Below are 19,963 nucleotides of genomic sequence, written 5' to 3' on the forward strand. Positions count from 1 at the left end.
ATACATGCCCCACCCACTTGATGATGCACTCTTTTTTTCTTACTGGCAAGAACAGGAAACAGGCAGGGAGTGTGACATCACAGGAAGCAAAATAAACACAGGCAGAGTGGTCATGTGACTGATCCTGAGGACACAATAAGCGCTCTAATTAACCCCTTAAGGACAGAGCCAATTTCGATTTTTGCGTTTTTCGTTTTTTTCTCCTTGTGCTTAAAAGGCCATAGCACTCACATTTTTCCACCTAGAAACCCACATGAGCCCTTATTTTTTGCGTCACTAATTGTACTTTGCAATGACTGGCTGAATTCTTTTATAAAGTACACTGCAAAAGCAGAAAAAAAATAAATGTGTGGTGAAATAAAAAAAAAAAACACTCATTTTGTTTATTTGGGGGGTATTTGTTTTTACGCCATTCGCCCTGGGGTAAAATTGACTCATTATATATGTTCCTCAAGTTGTTACGATTAAAATGATATATAACATGTATAACTTTTTTTTTATCTGATGGCCTGTAAAAAATATGTTCCTTAAAATCGCTCCATTCCCAGGCTTATAGCGCTTCTATCCTTTGGTCTATGGGGCTGTGTCAGGTGTCATTTTTTGCGCCATGATGTGTTCTTTCTATAGTTACCTTGATTGTGCATATGCGACTTTTTGATCACTTTTTATTACAATTTTTCTGGATTTGAAGGTACCAAAAATGCGCAATTTTGCACTTTGGTATTTTATTTAGCGCTTACGCCATTTACCGTGCGAGATCAGGAATGTGATAAATTAATAGTTCGGGCGATTATGCACCCGGCAATAGCAAACATGTTTATTTATTTATTTATTTTTATTTATAACCTGGGAAAAGGGGGGTGATTCAGACTTTTATTAGGGGAGGGGGCTTTTTATTGATAACAAGACTTTATTTCTCTTTTTTACACTTATACTAGAAGCCCCCATGGGAAACTTCTAGTATATACTCACTGATCTCTCATTGAGATCTTTGCTATATACTTATACAGCAAAGATCAATGAGATCGGCACTCGTTTGCTTTCGGCTGCTGCAGCCGAAAAGAAACGAGTGCCGAGGCGGGGTCGGCGCCATCTTGGAGCAACGTCCCGAAGGAGCGATCTCCGCCACTAGACACCAGGGAACGGCTGCCTCCGGTAATCGGATGCAGCTGTCCAATTACCTTATTAGCGGGCACGGCGATCGGACCGTGCCCACTAATAGCTGCGGTCCCGGGCTACACGCGGCACCCGTGACTGCGGTGGTTCAGAGCGGGGTCGCCGCGCGGACCCGTTCTGAACGCCCTTAACGACAACAGGGCGTAAATATATGCCCTTTGTCGTTAAGGGGTTAGAAAAATGAAAGTGTAAATAGAACATACGACACCCACAGACGTCAATGCAATGCTAGTTTATTGAAAAATCATTCCATCCCATTTTCCCAGGACTGGATCTAGCTTTTCCAAGTTCTCGGGGAGGAGTAGCAGTCAGTTAAAAGAAAACAGGCTTTGCTTCCCTATTACTGTAAATCCAATCATCTCTACTACCTCAGTGAAACATTGAGGAGCATAATACTCTGCAATACAGGATTTTGCAATCTGTTATTGAATCAGTTAGAACACTGCAGAGTAAGGCTCCCTAGTGAGACCATTAAAAAGTTAAAATGGTTAATAAGCCATGCCAAAAAGTTAATAAGCCATGCCAGAACCACTGTTTTCTGTCTATCCTCCAACTCCTAAAAAAAGCAATGCAGTAAATAAGTTATATGCACCTAACAATGGTAGCAATTAAAATCTTAAATGCACAACAAAAATAACCTCCAAATATCTTAGTGGACAGTAAAAAAAAATGTATGGCTGCTGAAATATTGCAACACAAAAATTACCAATGTGGCAACACAAAAATAAAAAAGTATATTTAGTAAAACTAGTAAGCATAAAAAAATAATAGTAATAAAAATATATATATAAAAAACATTATACACCCAATCAAACTAAATAAAATAATGTTCTTAACACAAAAATAAAAATTTTTTTTTTTTTTTTTTTAAATAATGAAAAATAATATGAAAAAGCAAATAAACAACAAAAAAACCTTTGCCTTCAGGACAAAGTCAATTTTGATTCTTGCGTTTTTGTATTTTCTTCTCGCCTTTTAAGAGAGAGAGCGCTTTTTACTTCACCTACATATGGCTGGTTGAAGTGTAATTTTTTTGCACCATTGCACCACAATCTCTAGTTTGTATGAGTATCATATTTTTAAAATATTTTTATTTTTATTATTTTTTTTTCTGCTGAATAATGTGACAAAAAAACTGCAATCCTGGCACTTTTTTCCTCTTTTCGTTTATGTTGTTCATAGTACTGTTCATAGTTTTGTTATAGCTTAATAGTAACATAGTAACATAGTTAATAAGATTGAAAGAAGACAAGAGTCCATCAGGTTCAACCTAGGGAAACCCTACTGTGTTAATCTAGGGGAAGGCAAAAACCCCCATGAGGCAGATAACAATTGTCCCAATCCAGGGAAAAAGCTCTTTCCCGACTCCAATGGAAATCAGAATATTCCCTGGATCATTGTATCACCGGAAATCTAATGCCCATAACTTGTAATATTATATTTTTTAAGAAAAGCATCCAGGCCTCCTTTCAACTTATTTAACCTCTTAAGGTCAAAGCCAATTTTCGTTTTTGCGCTTTTGCTTATTCCATTTTAAGTTTAAAAGTCAAGAGTGCTTGCATTTTTTCACCTAGAGACGTATATGAGCGCTTACTTTTTGCGAAACCAATTGTACTTTGTAATGACAGGCATTATTTTTCCATAACATATGCTGCGAAACCGGAAAAAAATCATTTGCGCTGTCAAATTGAAAAAAAAACTAATTTGTTTTGATTTTGGGGAGTTTTGCATTTACGCCGTTCGTCCCATGGTAAAACTGACTTGTTATGCATGTTCCTCAAGTCGTTACGATTACTATGATATATAACATGTATAACTTTTATTGTATCTGATGGCCTGTAAAAAATTCAAACCGTTGTTAACAAATATACGTTCCTTAAAATCGCTCCATTCCCAGGCTTATAGCGCTTTTATCCTTTGGTCTATGGGGCTGTGTGAGGTGTCATTTTTTGCGCCATGATGCGTTCTTTCTATCGGTACCTTGATTGCACATATACGACTTTTTGATCGTTTTTTATTACATTTTTTCTGGATTTGATGCGACCAAAAATGCGCAATTTTGCACTTTGGAATTTTTTTGTGCTCACGCAGTTTACCGTGCGAGATCAGGAATGTGATTAATTAATAGTTCGGCCGATTACGCGCGCGGCGATACTAAATATGTTTATTTATTTATTAATTTATATTTATAAAATGGGAAAAGGGGGGTGATTTGGACTTTTATTAGGGGAGGGGATTTTTTATTAATAAAAACACTTTTTTACTTTTTTTTTTTACTTTAACTAGAAGCCCCCCTGGGGGACTTGTATATAAACAGCATTGATCTCTCATAGAGATCAATGCTGTGTATATACACAGCAAAGATCGATCAGATCGGTCATAGATTGCTATGGCCTGCTGCAGGCCATAGCAATCTATTGCCGAGCCGGGATCAGCGTCATTCCGACGCTGAGGCCCGGCACGGGCAGAAAAACTGATCTCCCCCCGCGATCGCATCGCGGGGGGGAGATCCGTCCCACTAGACACCAGGGTCACGGAGAGCACAGCCGGCGCGGCAACGGGACCTGCGCCGGCTAATAGAGGCACTGCCCGGCTGCACGTGTCAGCCGGGATCAGCGCCGTTCAGAGCGGGGTCCCGGCGGGACCCCTCTCTGAACACCCCGAGCGGCACCATGACGTATCAGATACGTCATGGGTCGCTAAGGGGTTAATGAATCAGCCATGACAACATCATGTGGCAGAGAGTTCCATAGTCTCACTGTCTATGCTGACAGTGAAACCCCCTTGTCATGGTTACAGACCTAGGAGTAAAAAGACCACTACAAAGATCTCTGTACTGTCCATTCATATACTTGTACATTGTAATCAGATCGCCCAGAAGAAGTCTTTTTTCTAGTGTAAATAACCCCAAGCTTGATAACCTGTCTTGGTACTGTAACCCACCCATTCCCTTAATGACCTCTGTTGCCCTCCTCTGCACCCGCTCCAGTTCAGCTGTGTCCTTATATACCGATGCCCAAAACTCTACACAATATACCATATGTGGTCTGACCAGTGATTTACAAAGAGGCAAAACTATGTTCTCATCTTTAGCATCTATACCTCTTTTGATGTATTTTATTTGCCTTGGCAGCTGCTGCCTGGGACTGATCACTAAAGTTGAGTTTACTGTCCACCAATACACACAATAGATCGGACAATTGCTCAAGATATCATACATAATATATTCATTTTTATGTGTTTCATATATAAAGTGGTAAAGGAGTAATTTAAACTTTTAGAGCGGAGGGGCTGTGTAATATTTTTTAAAACTTTTTTTTTTATTTTTTTATTCACTTTTTTTTAAAAAGGAGAACTCTTCCCAAAATCAATTTTTTTATATATTATTTTCAAAGCAAAGTTAGATAAATTCCTAATGTACACTTATAATGGGAAATGCACATATAGTGCTATTTTCCTCAATTTAGTAGTTTAGGCAGGCTTCAATTTCTCTAAAAAATAAAAAAGAAAACATAACGTCTCGACCCCCTCAGTATACCTGAAGGGTCAAGCAGGGGGTGCAGTATATGTAGATATGACATGATATATTTTTACCATGGCCCTTTCCAGTGCTTTAGGCACAAAATCCAGCACGTTCTGTCTGCACCGAGGTAAGTGCTCCTCTATCGCGGTCCCCGCTTCTTCTCTCCCGCTGTAGTAAATTCTCAGGTTCGGCGGGAGAGAGGCAACGGTTACCGCGATAGAGGAGCCTTTACCCCCCTGCACACAGGACATGCTGGCACTTATGATGCAGTTGGGGCGGCCCCGGGGAGAGTTTGGGGGTCTCTGAGGGGGAATGTTTTCACTGGGGAATCCTCTCAGGACGGGAGGGGGGGGGGGCTTTAGCATACACTGCACATAGGAGTGCTGGAAAGGCCTCAGTTATTTTTACCATGCAATGTCTACATATACTGCACCCCCTGCTGGACACCAGGTATATTATTATATATATATTTTTTTTGAGAAATTGAAGATTGCCTTAACTACTAAACAGAGGGAAATAGCACTGTACGTGCATGTCCCATAATTGATGTATATTAGGAATTTATCTAACTTTTCTTAGGAAATAACATTAAAAATAGATTTTGGCCAGATTTCTCCTTTAAGCCCCCCTAGATTTAATGTAAAGATCACCAAGCTGACTGCACTGCTGGCAGTCAGGGTAAATGATCAGTGTGACTGTCGGGGTGCTGATCAGACTGTGAGAGGAGCCCAACTTTACATGCAAGTTAGGATGATTGTGGGAAAGTGTGTGCTGTGTTGCATGGTAACAGCAACGTCATAGTTCAGATAGGAAACCAGGGTGAGGGCCTGGCTGCAGATAGCAGCCGGTCCTCACCCGCTATAAGCGTGAGCTCAGCTCGCCCCCCAAGGCCCAGGCTGTGGGGGCGTAAATGTATCTGCTAAAATTGTACTTTATACATTTTATCTCCTGACCATGAATTCCTTTCCTCTATTTAATTATCTAACTGTAGCCAGTCTGATCGACAGAATTTCATTTTCTTCAGATATCCTTCTGTGAATGTCTCTTTAATACAGATAAGAAAGGCTGACGTTACAGCTTATATCCGTTTAATTCACAAAATTTAATAAAGAGAAAAATAAAGTAAAAAATAAACAGTTTTCTGCATTAGACATTAGATGACCAAAGCTTCTATAATAAAGTGAATTTGGCAGATACTCATAAAATCTAATCTCAGATTGTATGCTCCAGCTAGAAAACATTCACTCTTCATGTTCTGCACACTTGCTAGGATAAATGTTTGCTAAATATTATCTATACTTTTGTCTTCAAATATGCAGTTTGATATTATAACATAATACATGTACTATTTCTGCTTCTGTTTTCTATTTTATTGCAGTTTTATGGCAAATGTTACAGGTACCATGTTTCATGCCAGCATGACTATGTAGACTGACAGAAGGGGGTAGTAGCTTATTATTGCTTCACTGACCGATCCTATAATCCCATATGAAGGAGGTTTACTGAATGGACAACTACAGAGATCTATGATGAATAGTTAAAAAAAGACCCTCATCGTTATACTCTGGAACACAAAATTCAATTCATATTTTTGCTGTCATGTTGATATTAATTTCAGTATTTAGTAACGTTCTGAATAACAAAATAGTTCCATAGTGTATGAGGGATCAAGACTTAATATATATATGGTATCCAAAATCTTTAGACACAGCACAGTTACTTACCTTCCGCCGAGCTCTCTCGGAGAGCGCGTCCCTGCCCCCAGGACGTTTCCGTGCCAGCACTGCTATAACTTAAAGGGACAGTACGTCCCTAATTGGTTTGAACCTAATCACCTCCCCTATTAAAGTGCATGTGCCCAGTCATTCCCTATTGGAGCCTCTGCATGCTTCCTAGTGTGTGGTCCCAGCTCTCTGTGTTTCCTGCCCGTGTTTCCTGCCTTATACATCTGTGACTGCTACTCCGGTCCCTACCGTGGTCCCTGCTGGGCTCCTGTCACACCTCATCCGCTGCCTCTAGCAAGCCAAGCCAGGGGTAGCGACCTGGGGGTCACCTGCCGCAGCAAGTCCATCCTGCCTTGCGGTGGGCTCTGGTGAAAACCAGTGGAGACTCCGCTCCCTGGTGCAGCTAGAGTTGGTACAGTGGATCCACGACTCGAGTCGGTACAATAATGTATTTTTCTGATATAGATCCCTAAATCCTCTTCATAACCATCCTGTTAAATAATAAAATTCTGGCACTTGTTAGTCACCACTAGAGGGAGCTTAGTAGTTTACAGCACAACTGCATACAAAAATATTTGGTATTAAAATGTAAGCATCTCTGCCTTTACACCCAAAAGCCTTTATCGGTATGTAGGGTATAGTATAATGTACTGAAAAATGCATGTGCACACAGTTCAGGACTATGTTAACGCCCTTTAACATCCTCAATTAACCTTATTTGTATAGTGTTATAGTAGCATGTCTATGTACTATGGTAGAGCTGAACTCTTGACAAGGTTGGGGGGGGGGGCTAATAGCACAGATGCAAGTTTACATCCGCACAATATCACTTTAACTCACATGGAGGTAACTAACAGTAAAAACAGTGTATTGGTTACAAGGCACTGTTCTTAGTTTAGTAAGTTTGATTGAGACTGACAGTTGGGGCTGTTGCCCTCTGCACTCTAGGCTCATCAACTTTAGTCTAAGTTCTAGTGTGTATTAGAAATCACCACCCTAACTGAATCTTCCCTTCCATTTTTATAGCAACCATCTTCCAATGAGGTTTGGTTGATCAGGCATGAACCTGCCTGGGCCTACAGCCCAGGGCTGCATTAAATGGATTAAACCAATGGATAAACCTCCGTGTGGTTTATAGCACACATCAGCATCTGTAACACATGTTATTTGTGCCATAAGACTGGAAAGGACAGGACAGGTAGAGCAGCAGCAATGGGGAAGCCTATGGGAAGCAAGTTGTTTTTGTTTTTGGACAGCTGTGGGCCCCCCAGGAGCCTCGGCCCTTAGGCAGCCACATAAACAGTCTAAATTATAATCCGCCTCTGACTGTCTTCCATATACTTGCTGTAGCAGATGTTTCTAGTGGCCACTAAAGAATGTTGCAATAAAACACATTATGACATATATACAAAATGAGCTATACAAATACTGCTAACAGTGCTGTAAACAAATCTAGTATCTTAGCAAAAAAACACAGTAGAGAAGTTAAGTGACAAGCACATTCTTGAAGGCACGGCTACATAGTGTTTCTTTGTACCTTGCAGGTCTTTTTTTTTATCCGTTTAGATTTATGTTAGATAGAAGGGAGTATTTAAGTAATCGGTAAGAAGTTGTGTAACTAATGCTCCGTAAAGCTGTCTGCAAATAGCTTTGTCTGTTTCTGTATCACAAGATGGTAAGATTAGGTTCATTCACACTTTAGAACCAATTTGTTCTGTATACTTTAATAGGAAGCCTTGTTGCATGTTTTTGATCTCCTCCAAAATGTGCTGCCTGTGATTTTCTTTATTACTCTATCAGGCACAGGTGAGATGCTTTCTTTCTGCTGTGTAATTTAAGACTAAACTATTCTCCCAACAAGCCAAGGATGAAATAAGATTCAATTATCATTTTTGTATTAGACCCCAGCTAACCAGTAGTCTGTGTCACTAGGCATGTAGGCCTAAGGTCCTCTTGTGCTTGATCCCTTTCCAAATGTATTCCTCATAAAACCTGCCTCAAAGTGGAAGTTCAAGATTCATGAGAGAGCTGTGTATAATTTTTAAAATGTTGACATTTATGAAGTCTATGGACGAGAGACAAAGTGAATATATTACAAGATCATTTGAAAGATGTCATGTTAGTGATGAGAATAATGAGAATGATATTGAATAATATACACTGGATTACACTAATAACATTTGCATATTGTTTTATTTTCAGGTCTTATTAAAGGGGTGAGCTATTCTTTGAATCCAGCATCTGCCGCAACATAATCAGACTTCTTGAAGTGAGTATTATCAATGCTTAAATCTTAATCATAGCTTCTATAGAGTTTTTATTTTACTATGAAGAAAAATCTCAATTAATGCCTTTTGATAAATCCTTTGCAAGCTTCTTGACATAACCTGCTCACTAGATGCTGCACGGCAGCTCAAGAAATTTCACACCTAATTTTCACTGAAACAAGGTGAAAATTATAATACATCTTGTGCTCTCCCCTTCCTGCCCACATGACAAATGGGGCACATAATTGCAAACATTATTAGGGATTTTGACCTTTGACAGTCCATGCTAGGAGGAGACCTCGGTACATGTGCCCAATAGTTCTTTTTAAGGTGTTGGAAGCAAGGAAAATGTCCAACCACAAAAACTGTGATGGCTAGATAACTGGGTTGTAGAATCTCCAAAAAGGGAGGTTTGGGGTGATCCTGATACACAGTGGTCAGTCCTTACCAAAAGGGGTCTGAAAAAATGAAAACTAGTGGGTCATGGGTGGTCTTGATCAAGTGAATGTTGGCAATGATTTAAAAGTGATATAACACAAAGTGTGGCAAGACAAAAACAGAAAAACAAAATGCAAAGTGCCTCATAGGGTGACACTGTATCCAAACCGGCATATACAAGGAAAGGGAAGAGGTAAAAGCTCACCTGATGGGGTTGTGTCAAATCACAACCGCTATGTAGAGCATTTACAATGTGTGACACAGATTGGGCTCAGCTGGAGTTGAACCACTGTAACGCCACAGGGTATGGGAAAAGAGAAAGTGTCAGGAGCAAGAAAGGAATCCTCCTCCGCGCAGACCATATATTTTATAACTATTTTGTTAATACATCGGTGGATTAATAAAATTGTTCTGTAACACATGGTCTGTGTGGAAGAACATTTCTTTTTTGCTCCTGGTACTTTCTAATAACACACTGGGGGGCATGTACTAAGCTGTCTAATGTGTGCAACTTTTCTAATGAGGATTGGTGAATATTTTGTTCCATTATCTTGTGACAGATTTATTAAAATGTAGCACTGCCATAGGGAATGTATCTAAGTAAAAAGTCACAGAAAAAGTTGCAAAAATACAAACATTGGTACTGATCAGACGTAGGCCTGCACCTTTTTGTGTGACTTTTTAAAAAGTTGCAAATGATAAATTGGGCGCTAATTCCGGATTATGTAAAGTTTTGGGTGAATACTCAAAACATACGGATTGAAAAAAGGCACATTTAAAATATATTCGCCTCTTGTATACTGGTTTGTAAATAGAGCTTAGATCAACAATGGGTGAAAATTTAAATTTTTCAGCTAAAAATAGACACAATTTTCTCCCAAATTGTGTAACAGCTTGCTAAGTATGCTGCTCAGGGAAGTGTGGGTTAAGAAAAAAAAGGAAAGAGAAAGCCTCACTCCCCTTCCTCACCTCCTCCATTGTCCCCAAAATCCTGGAGCTCATGTCTCTGCACAACTTTGAGGTCTGTGGATGACCCCACTAGTTGCAGTTGTGTTCTGTTTGAAGTGCTTCTCTGCAGGAAATTCGAGATCCCAGAGACAGCAGTAAGGTGGGTGATGTCAGGGCAATATTAACAGCTGCTGCTGCCCTAGGTGCTAAACCTGAAGACACCCCATCTTCACTCACCAATTAGGATCAGGATTTTCTAGTTTCTGAACATCGTATTGATATCTGATCAGTCTTAGGCTGCATTCCCACATTTACTGTATGCTATACAAAGTAAGGTGGGAGCTGGAAAAAATATTTTATTATTGGGATGCTGCCTATGCTCCAAACACAGAACATACTGTACATCACTAAGAGACAGAGAAAAAATAACAGGCACACCCACACATGTATATAAAGAAACAAAAAACCAATATCAATTTTATTAGTGCATATATATTAAAAACAAACATCAAATGGACATACAATTAAAAACACTTAAAAACCCAATACGGGTAAACCATAATTGGAGGACAAAAATATATATATGTCCCTCTCACCGTAGTCCCAAATGTATATAGAAAAAGCCCTGTAAATCACATCACATGATATAAGTTATCCAAACTGAAATCCATAATGAACATTACCATAAAAGTGCCAGTGCCTATATGAATAAATAAACAAATACTAAATTCAAAAGCAAAATAAGTGACTGTGCATAAACAACCATATAATAATAATGTACCACAAAACACTTGAATACAAAATATTCACTATATCCAAACAATGGTCAGTTCAGGATAGTATAATACTTATATGAATTTAGTATTTATATATGAATTTATTTATATAGTAATACATATATGAATTTAGTATTTATTTATTTATTCATATAGGCACTGGCACTTTCATGGTAGTGTTCATTATGGATTTCAGTTTGGATAACTTATATCATGTTATGTGATTTACAGGGCTTTGTCTATATACATTTGGAACTACGGTGAGAGGGACATATATACATTTTTTTATGCCCTTCAATGATGGTTTACCCGTATTGGGTTTTAAGTGTTTTTAATTGTATGTCCATTTTATGTTTGTTTTTGATATATGTGCAATAATAAAATTGATATTGATTTTTGTTACCTTACATACATGCGTGGGTGTTATTGTTATTGTTTCTCTCTTAGTGATGGTACCCACATTTACTGTATGTCACCACATGTAGTCGAAACCAGACCCTCATGCAGTAACTAGAGATGAGCGAAACGGCCGAGGTTGGGGTTCGTATGAACCTGAACTCTCGGCTTCTGATTCCTGCTGTCTGCCCGCTTCGTGGAGAGGGTGGATACAGCCGGGGGACCGCCTAGAAAACTGGGATACAGCGTATGGCTATGGCTGTATCTCAGTTTTCTAGGCAGTCCTCAGGCTGTATCCACCCTCTCCACGGAGCGGGCAGACAGCGGGAATCAGAACCCGAGAGTTCAGGTTCATACAAACCCGAACCTTGGCCGTTTCGCTCATCTCTAGCGGTAACCAATAGGCGTATGGCCATTGGCCAATAATCCTGGTAACAGCACATGACTACTGGGGAAGATATGGGAGCATGGTTTTGGCCACATGCATTTCTCTACAATGTCTGAATCACGATTTTAATGGTTTTTAACTACTTAAGGGTACGTTTACACGTATAGTATCCGCAGCAGATCCACAACAGAATTGATGGGGCAGATTTGATGCTGTGTTCAGTTATTTAGTTACTTTGATATCTAAGCCATTAAATCTGCTGCGGATCCGCATCATCAAATCTGCTGTGGATCCTGTCCTTGTGAACGCACCCTACAACATAAACAAATTTTCCCATTAAATCAATGATTAGAGCAGCCTGCATAATGTCTGAAGGAATTCTCACCCCAGGATTGGTAGATTGGTCAGTAATAGCTCCAGGCATCACATTTAAGACCAACACACCAGACCTGACGAATATCACCATACTGTGACTGGATAACACCGCCATTACCAGACCTGACGAATATCACCATACACCCACCCCCCATCCCCTTCCTCGAAATGACACCAGAATAACTGTCAAGTATGAACAGGAGGTGGGAGCCTAAAAAAAAAAAAAAGTTGTTTCCTTCCCCCTGCTCCCTGTTGTTGCCCCCCTGCAAGGTGCTGCCCTAGTCACCGGACCATGGGTGCCTAATGGTAAATTCTTCCCTGGGTGATGTAAGTGGCAAGTTTTTTTTTTTTAACCTAGCACTTCTTACCATTCATGTACACCAGACAACTATTTTAACTAATATTAAGCAGGAGAAGTAAAATCAATATTTTTCTTTTAATGGAAAGCCCCTTTAAGTCACTGAGACTTATTTACAATAAACACTACCCTGCCATTAAATCTATTAATCTAAAAAAAGCACAGTAAATGCTGAACATGTTTTGAACTTTGACAAATGTCAATATTTTATGTAAAGCTTTATAAGAGAATACTAAAGATTCCACTAGCTTGTCTGTTAATGGACAGTAGTCATTATGTATAATGATAATATTAAATTACATTTGTTTGCAGGAAAGCATAACTAATACAGAAATGTGTTACTTTATCACATTAATAATTTACATAAAGCATATTTTTAAATCTTCATTTAATAGAAATCTTTTTCATAAAGCTAAAAACCCAGGGAATATTATTATTGCATGGATTTGCATGAACGATTGGATTAACTTAGAAGTTTGCTCTAGGTAATTTCAAGGTTTTGTAATTCTACTTTAAGAGCATCTCTTGCTTTAATCATTTGCATGGTAGGAAAAAAAATCTAATATTTGAGATCAAGGACCAGAAAGTACATCAAAGGCTTTACAAATTGTTACTTGTAAGTCTTGAGTAGAGACTGTCTATCTTATGTTACCTGGATAACCTTTATTGCCTGTTTTTGTAAAATAGACTCATGTTTGCAAATTGTTATTCTACTGAAAATGAAAAAAAAAAATACAGAACAACAATATAAAACAAAAATTTTGCTCTGCAGATTGGTATGTTATTGAATGGTACCGCAGGCTGTACTACCGAAGTTCTTCTGACTGTTGTAGTCAGTTCTCTAAAAATGTGCAACTATTTAGACAAATAACCTAAGGTTATAGCTTGTAGAGATGGTGGCAGTGAATCAAGTACCCATTGTGCTGGGCCCTGGGTAACATCAACAAGCCATTCTGCCTTGGCCAAATACAAGGTTAGGACAGCAGACTGAATAAGGAAATGTAGCTGCTCTTCTTTTCTTCCTCTGTTTATATCTTCATCTCTCTCAATTACAGGATATGTATACTAGATACCTGTTCAGCTATAGGTTTTTTTTTCATTAGTTAGCATTGATCTTTTACAATTTTGACAACAATAATACAACTAAAATAATATAATTATTATACATATAAACATAAAAAAATAAATGAATGAATAATGACAAAATGCTCTAAATAAACAGGATGACAAAGCTTTTACTATCCAATAAAGCAGATATAGGTGCTCATAATGTCTCATTTTATGGGATGAGCTAAATAAAAACTGTCAAATAACCCACATAATCATAAAAATAGAGCTAAAGTCTCCTCAAAGGTAACAGTATAACAGCAAAGCAACATTGTAAGTATTGTACTGGCCTGCAATTTGTTGGAATAGCTAACATCACAAAATGTGCTTCAATGCATGATTGATGAGTTCTGGCTTCATTTGTCTATCTATATAATTGTTCTGCCAGATGACTCAGTAAACAAAATGAATATTAGCATAAAGAGCCAAATGAAGCTGGCTAAGCAGATGCATAGTCTAGTTATTATGAACACTGACAAACCTTACTAGTTCCTGGGCACAACATGCTTTTTCAAAATAGATCTTTTTGTTTTGCTTTTTGCTTTTAAAGGGGTAAGAAAAACATGGCTGCGTTCTTCCAAAAAACAGCATGGCTGTTGTCTTCAGGTGTGGTTTTGCATTAGGCTTATTCACTTTAATAGAGCTGGGTTGCAAAACTGGAGACAAGAGTGGTGCTGTTTCTGAAAGAACATGGATATGTAGAGAACAAGCTCAAAACAAATAAGAAATATAGACAACATATCTTTCAAGCATTGCCTCATATATGAGATAGTCCAGAAGTTTGTAACAATTATCCTCTTTGTTCAGAAAATACAGGTTAAAGCGACTCTGTGCCCACAATCTGACCCCCCTCAAACCACTTGTACGTTCGGATTGCTGCTTTTAATTCAAGATCTGTCCTGGGTCCCATTCGGCAGGTGATGCAGTTATTGTTCTAAAAAAAAAACACTTTTAAACTTGCAGCCCTGTGTCAAATTAGCATGGCCTACAGTGTGTGTCCACCCACACTGTAGGCTTTCAACACCTCCCTGCCCTCCTCATCACGAGGAATGCCCCCATGCAGGATTTGTCCTATTCCCCACCTGAACACTGCACAGTTGCCTTAACAATCCAGCTCATGTATAGTGTTCACATAGGTGATGAATAGGAGAAATTGTTCTTGAGGCGTTCCTAATGATGAAGAGGGTGGGGAGTAGGAACGGAGAGGAGGGCACACACTGTAGGCCACTCCAGTTTGACACAGGGCTGCAAGTTTAAAGTGCAACTATAAAAAAAAAATGTTTTTTCATTTTTAGTCAGCCTAGGTCAGCCTAGCATTACTCTCATCATCGGAGGGGCAGGCAGAGGGAGAGCGATCTGGCCAGGCGGGAGACAGCACAGACATGCTCAGCGATTCGCCGCCAGCGGGGCGGGGGGTGAGCGGGTTACCGCAATGTCTGCCCATGTCTGTGCTGTCTCCCGCCTGGCCAGATCGCTCTCCCTCTGCCTGCCCCTCCAATGATGAGAGTAATGCTGGTGGCGGACAGGCAAAAGCGGATCCAGTTGGGGGCGGCGATCTACAGAGATCCGGACAGGAAACTGTGGCGGCAGACCCAAGGGCAGCGGTTCGGGGGTGGGGGTGGTAATGAGGTCGGGCAACAGCGTGGGCAGTGATCAGCGGGTGGGGGGAGGAAGCGTGGACAATAGTGATCCGGGCAGGCGGCAGCAGACACATGGCCATATCGCTCTCCCTCTGTCTGCCCCTCTCCCCTCACATCATCATGTGAGTGAAAAGGATGATGAGAGTGATGATGTGAGCGAGAGGGATGATGTCAGGTAGAGGGGATGAGAGTGATGATGTGAGGGACAGGAATGAGTAGAGGGAATGATGAGAGTGATGATGTGAGGGAGAGGGATGATGTGGGGGATGATGAGAGTTATCATGTGAGGGATGATGTGAGGGACAAGGATGAGTAGAGGGGATGATGAGAGTGATGATGAGAGGGGATGATGAAATTGATGATGTGAGGGGATGATGAGAGTGATGATGTGAGGGGATGATGAGAGTGATGATGTGAGGGAGAGGGATGATGTGGGGGATGATTATAGTGATCATGTGAGGGATGATGTGAGGGACAAGGATGAGTAGAGGGGATGATGAGAGTGATGATGTGAGGGGATGATGAGTGATGATGTGAGGGATAAGGATGAGTAGTGGGGATGATGAGAGTGATAGTAAAGCCCTTCAGTAGTGTATCTGTAGTGTGTATGTTTATGAGTGAGTGGAGGGCGGGGCAGGAGAGGAGGAGGGAGGAGATAAGAAGGGAGGGGGAGGAGAGCAGAGACCCACTTTCTGTCAGCCAGGATAGAAATTCATTTATTTTTCTGAGCCGAACAACTGGGGATATCTCAGCAACTGCACAAGATATCCGCACACTTAAGGGCTCTTTTCAAAGGGTAACCTGTGGGCTTTTTAACTTAGAAATTTATAGTTACGCTTTAAAAGTTATTCTTTAGGACACTAACTGCATCACCTGCTGAACGGACCCGAGGACAGATCTTGGATTACAAACAGCTATCAGAAGGTACAAGCGGTTTGGGGGGAGGGGGGATGTCAGAGTGTGGGTACAGAGTCACTTTAAGGTGCATCAAGTATTTTAACAGTTGTAATATGCTAAAGTGTTCTACTTTTTCAAAACGTTTTAAAAAACCTGCATGGTTTTATAAAATTTACCCTTCTGAGTGTGATTTTAGTGTTCTCACTGCTGTTGTAGAGCCCCTGAGAGTCCTCCCCATCCCCATTGTGCACAACTTCAATTCATTGCAGGGAACTAGACCAGGGCTGAACTGTTTGGCAGAAGTACTCACACAGGTTCTTCCATTCCTTGACTTCTCTAGCTAATCACCATAATACATCACATACACCTCACAGCTTTGCCATGACATAATGCTGTCAAAAGTGCGCTAAACAAGGGCTGGTGACAGTTTTGGTAAATGAAGTAATTTACAAAAATGTCATAGGCTATTAAATAAAATCAAGTGACCGTAACCATTTAAGGCAGGGATGGGGAACTTTTGGCCCTCCAGCTGTTGCAAAACTACAATTTCCATCATGCCTGGACAGCCAAAGCTTTATCTTTAGTTTTGCAACAGCTGGAGGGCCGAAGGTTCCCCATCCCTCATTTAAGGCATACCTTAAAATAAAACTTTACATTGCTCTTAGCTCCTCTCATACAGAACCATAGATAAAGGCAGTCAACTATAGGTCAATGATGGCGTGGTGAGAATTCCGGCCGGCACTAACTGTGGGGTACACCCAATATAGGACTCCTGGGACTAGGATCTAGGGCAAGCAAACTGTATCCGAACCATAGAGCGGCGGTGCAGAGGCAAAATAAAGCAGGATATATGATGCAAGGTCAAGGAACAGAGTCTCGCACTCACCGGGCTGAAGCTGCAAGTGGTTTATTTCCGATACATCAGAATAGGCTAGGCGGGGAGAGGGGAGATAGCAAAGCAGGTGTGTTCAGCAGGAGCAACAAATGTTTCATGCCTTCAGTTGGCGCTTCGTCGGGCGCATCACATCATGGCGCAAAGAATGACACCTGACACAGCTCCATAGACCAAAGGATAAAAGCGTTATAAGCCTGGGAATGGAGCGGTTTTAAGTGACGTATATTTGTTGACAATGGTTTGAATTTTTTACAGGCCATCCGATACAATATAAGTTATACATGTTACATATCGTTTTAATCATAACGACTTGAGGAACGTGCATAAGAAGTCAGTTTTACCCCAGGGTGAATGGCGTAAAAACACATTTCCCCCAAATAAACAAAATGCGTTTTTTTTTTTCAATTTCACCACACTTTGAATTTTTTTCTGGTTTAGCAGTGTACTTTATGCAAAAATTCAGCCTGTCATTGCAAAGTACAATTAGTGACGCAAAAAATAAGGGCTCATGTGGGTTTCTAGGTGGAAAAATGCAACTGCTATGGCCTTTTATGCACAAGGAGGAAAAAACGAAACCGCAAAAATCGAAATTGGCTCTGTCCTTAAGGGGTTAAATATATGGTTTTTTTTATACTTTTAGCCCTTACAAGGGCTTTTGGGGGTCCCTTCCTACCTAATACTTTAGCCAGCCAATCACAGTTAGAGGTTTTTTTTAAAGTCCTGCCTATTCCTAGTGCCTGTCCCTTGTTATCTACTTTAAGTGTATAACATGTATCTTTATGTATTTCTTCCCTATATCATTCTTTTACCCATGGTTCTTCACAACATCCCTTAGTGTACTCCTGTGCTATATTACAAAGATACAAATTAATTTGATATCTTTACTCTCATCTTCAAGATCTCATCCATACATGAACTCAGAATTGGTTTGTTCTATCCATCCACCACAGCTCCATATAATTATTTGTTATCATACTCCAGTCTATAATGCCTGACATTAATCCTCAGTAAAGCTCATAATGACATTTAAATTGTCATTGATAAGTACACTTTCAGCCACATCTGCGATGCTCTACTTATTGCTATGCTATACCTCTTCCTTTTGTGAATACTTCAAGAAGACTCTGGGGATGCACAGAAGCTCAGTTAATCAGATACCCCGCCAATCATTTAATCTTTACGTATTGCCTCAATGCTCTTATTGAGAAGAGGAGTCATTCTTCTGATTGATTTTCTCTGGATCAAGGATTGGACTTGGTTCAAATGAATCTAAATAATAGAAAATGTAATTGACCATTCATTAGAACTACAAATCTTTAGCATTTTGGGGTATGACAGGATGGTACTGTGCAGATCTTCTCAGTTAGTCATGTGCTCCTTTTGCAAGAGTTTGGTAATATAGCAGGTAGCAGTTCAAGCACTGCTGTCATTAGACATACAATCCAGAGAAACTGCCCAGGAGAAGGGGGGGTCATTTGCAGTGGGTCTAGAGTGCTCCACTCCCTGGCCAGCTTAAGTAAGTAAGTAAATAAATAAATAAATGGACGTAATAACTTTTAAAAAGCCATAAAACATAAATAAGGGTAATTTTTTTCAACCAATTTCCATTACTTTTTTTTTTTTTTACAAAACTGACAACTGTGAGTCTTCTGTTTGTTGTTCTTGTAATAATAGACTGTAATGCATTATGAGAAGGATATGCAACTATACACATAAGCAGGACCTGTCGTATTCACAATACATAGGGCATATAAAGTTTTTTTTTTTTTTTTGTAATTTCATGAATCTGTGCCATGTTGCCACTCACATATAGTAATTGCAGCAATGTATTTTTTATCATGCTTATTTGGTAGTTTTTATGTTATTTGTTCTATAAAAGATATATCAAAGAAGCAAGGTCTAAAGTATATGGCTATGATCACACTTTTATGCTGCTCTGTTTAAAATTACGTCCTTCTAAAATAATGGACGTCATTTAGCTGTCTGGCCTTTCCTTGTGGACGGCTGTTGGTACATTATTCTACTTTGGGTGGACTAATTGGACTTTGGGTGCGGCTTAATTGTAAAGTTCATTAAATTTAATAGTAAAAACTTAGAAAGAACAGTGACAAAAGAAAAACTGTGGGTGAACAGCTTATAAAAAACGTCCGCTGTTTGCAAAAGACATCCAAAAATAATTGTCATAGTCATTATTTTGACATTCACGGTGATAACTTTCAATATTCAATGCATTGTGTGCATTGGACGTCTGTCTTTCTATTGACTTCAATGCATTGCATTGCAGTCAGTTAAATCGCAACAATAACTGACGTTTTTTAAATTGCAAAAGTGGACGCCATTTCTGTTTCTGTTTTGATGTTGTGTGAACATAGCCTATGGTAGAATTGTAGATACAAATAAGAAACAACTGAACCATTTGTACATTGCAATATTTATTTTTGTCCTGAATAGTTCGTAAGAAAAAAAAACTTAACATTTTTACAGGCTTAAAATTAGCTGTTTGCGCTGACTTTCTGAAACGCAATGGATTCAGCTAGTTCGGGAACCAAATTCAATTGCTTCTCTCTTAAAACAAAATATGAAATCAATGCCTCTATAGCTTTCTCTTTTTCCAGACATTGTCAACCTTCGTTTTATGGGTATATTGCACAGTAAATCACCATTACTTCTTTGCCACAGTTCCGCAAGAACCTAAGAAGAGTAAGCTCTCAAGTGAAATAAATGAGATTGCCCTGAAATAGGGCAGCGCTTAGACTTTGCTATTTGTGCTGTGAATTTAGATATTCTATTTTTGAACACCCTTATTTGTAGCCTGAGGCACAAGAGGCATTTAGGGACTGTGTTTTCAGAAAGAAGAGTAATTCCTCACAGTCCCAGAATGTCAGACACTGAAAAGCACTATTTTGGGACTCACCATGACAATTGGTGCACTGGTGGCTAAAGGGGCCAATGCTTTAATGGTATATATGTCTTCATTTATGTAACTAAGGAATTCAGTGTATCCTAAAATAAGGTCATTCTATTATTACATGAACATGTTTTTCAGTTTAAGGCA

General features: G+C 39.6%; 1 protein-coding gene across 2 annotated transcripts in view; it reads left to right on the top strand.

Annotated features, from left to right (window-relative positions):
* Positions 1-19,963, top strand: part of SYT1 (synaptotagmin 1) — a 431,113-nt gene that overhangs the window by 82,268 nt on the left and 328,882 nt on the right. For both annotated transcript variants that reach the window (XM_069975616.1, XM_069975625.1), the window contains exon 3: positions 8,626-8,692. The gene's annotated coding sequence lies outside the window, so the exon portion shown is untranslated. The remainder of the gene's footprint in view (positions 1-8,625; positions 8,693-19,963) is intronic.

Source organism: Dendropsophus ebraccatus, chromosome 1, assembly GCF_027789765.1.
Source record: "Dendropsophus ebraccatus isolate aDenEbr1 chromosome 1, aDenEbr1.pat, whole genome shotgun sequence".
Lineage (NCBI taxonomy): Eukaryota > Metazoa > Chordata > Amphibia > Anura > Hylidae > Dendropsophus > Dendropsophus ebraccatus.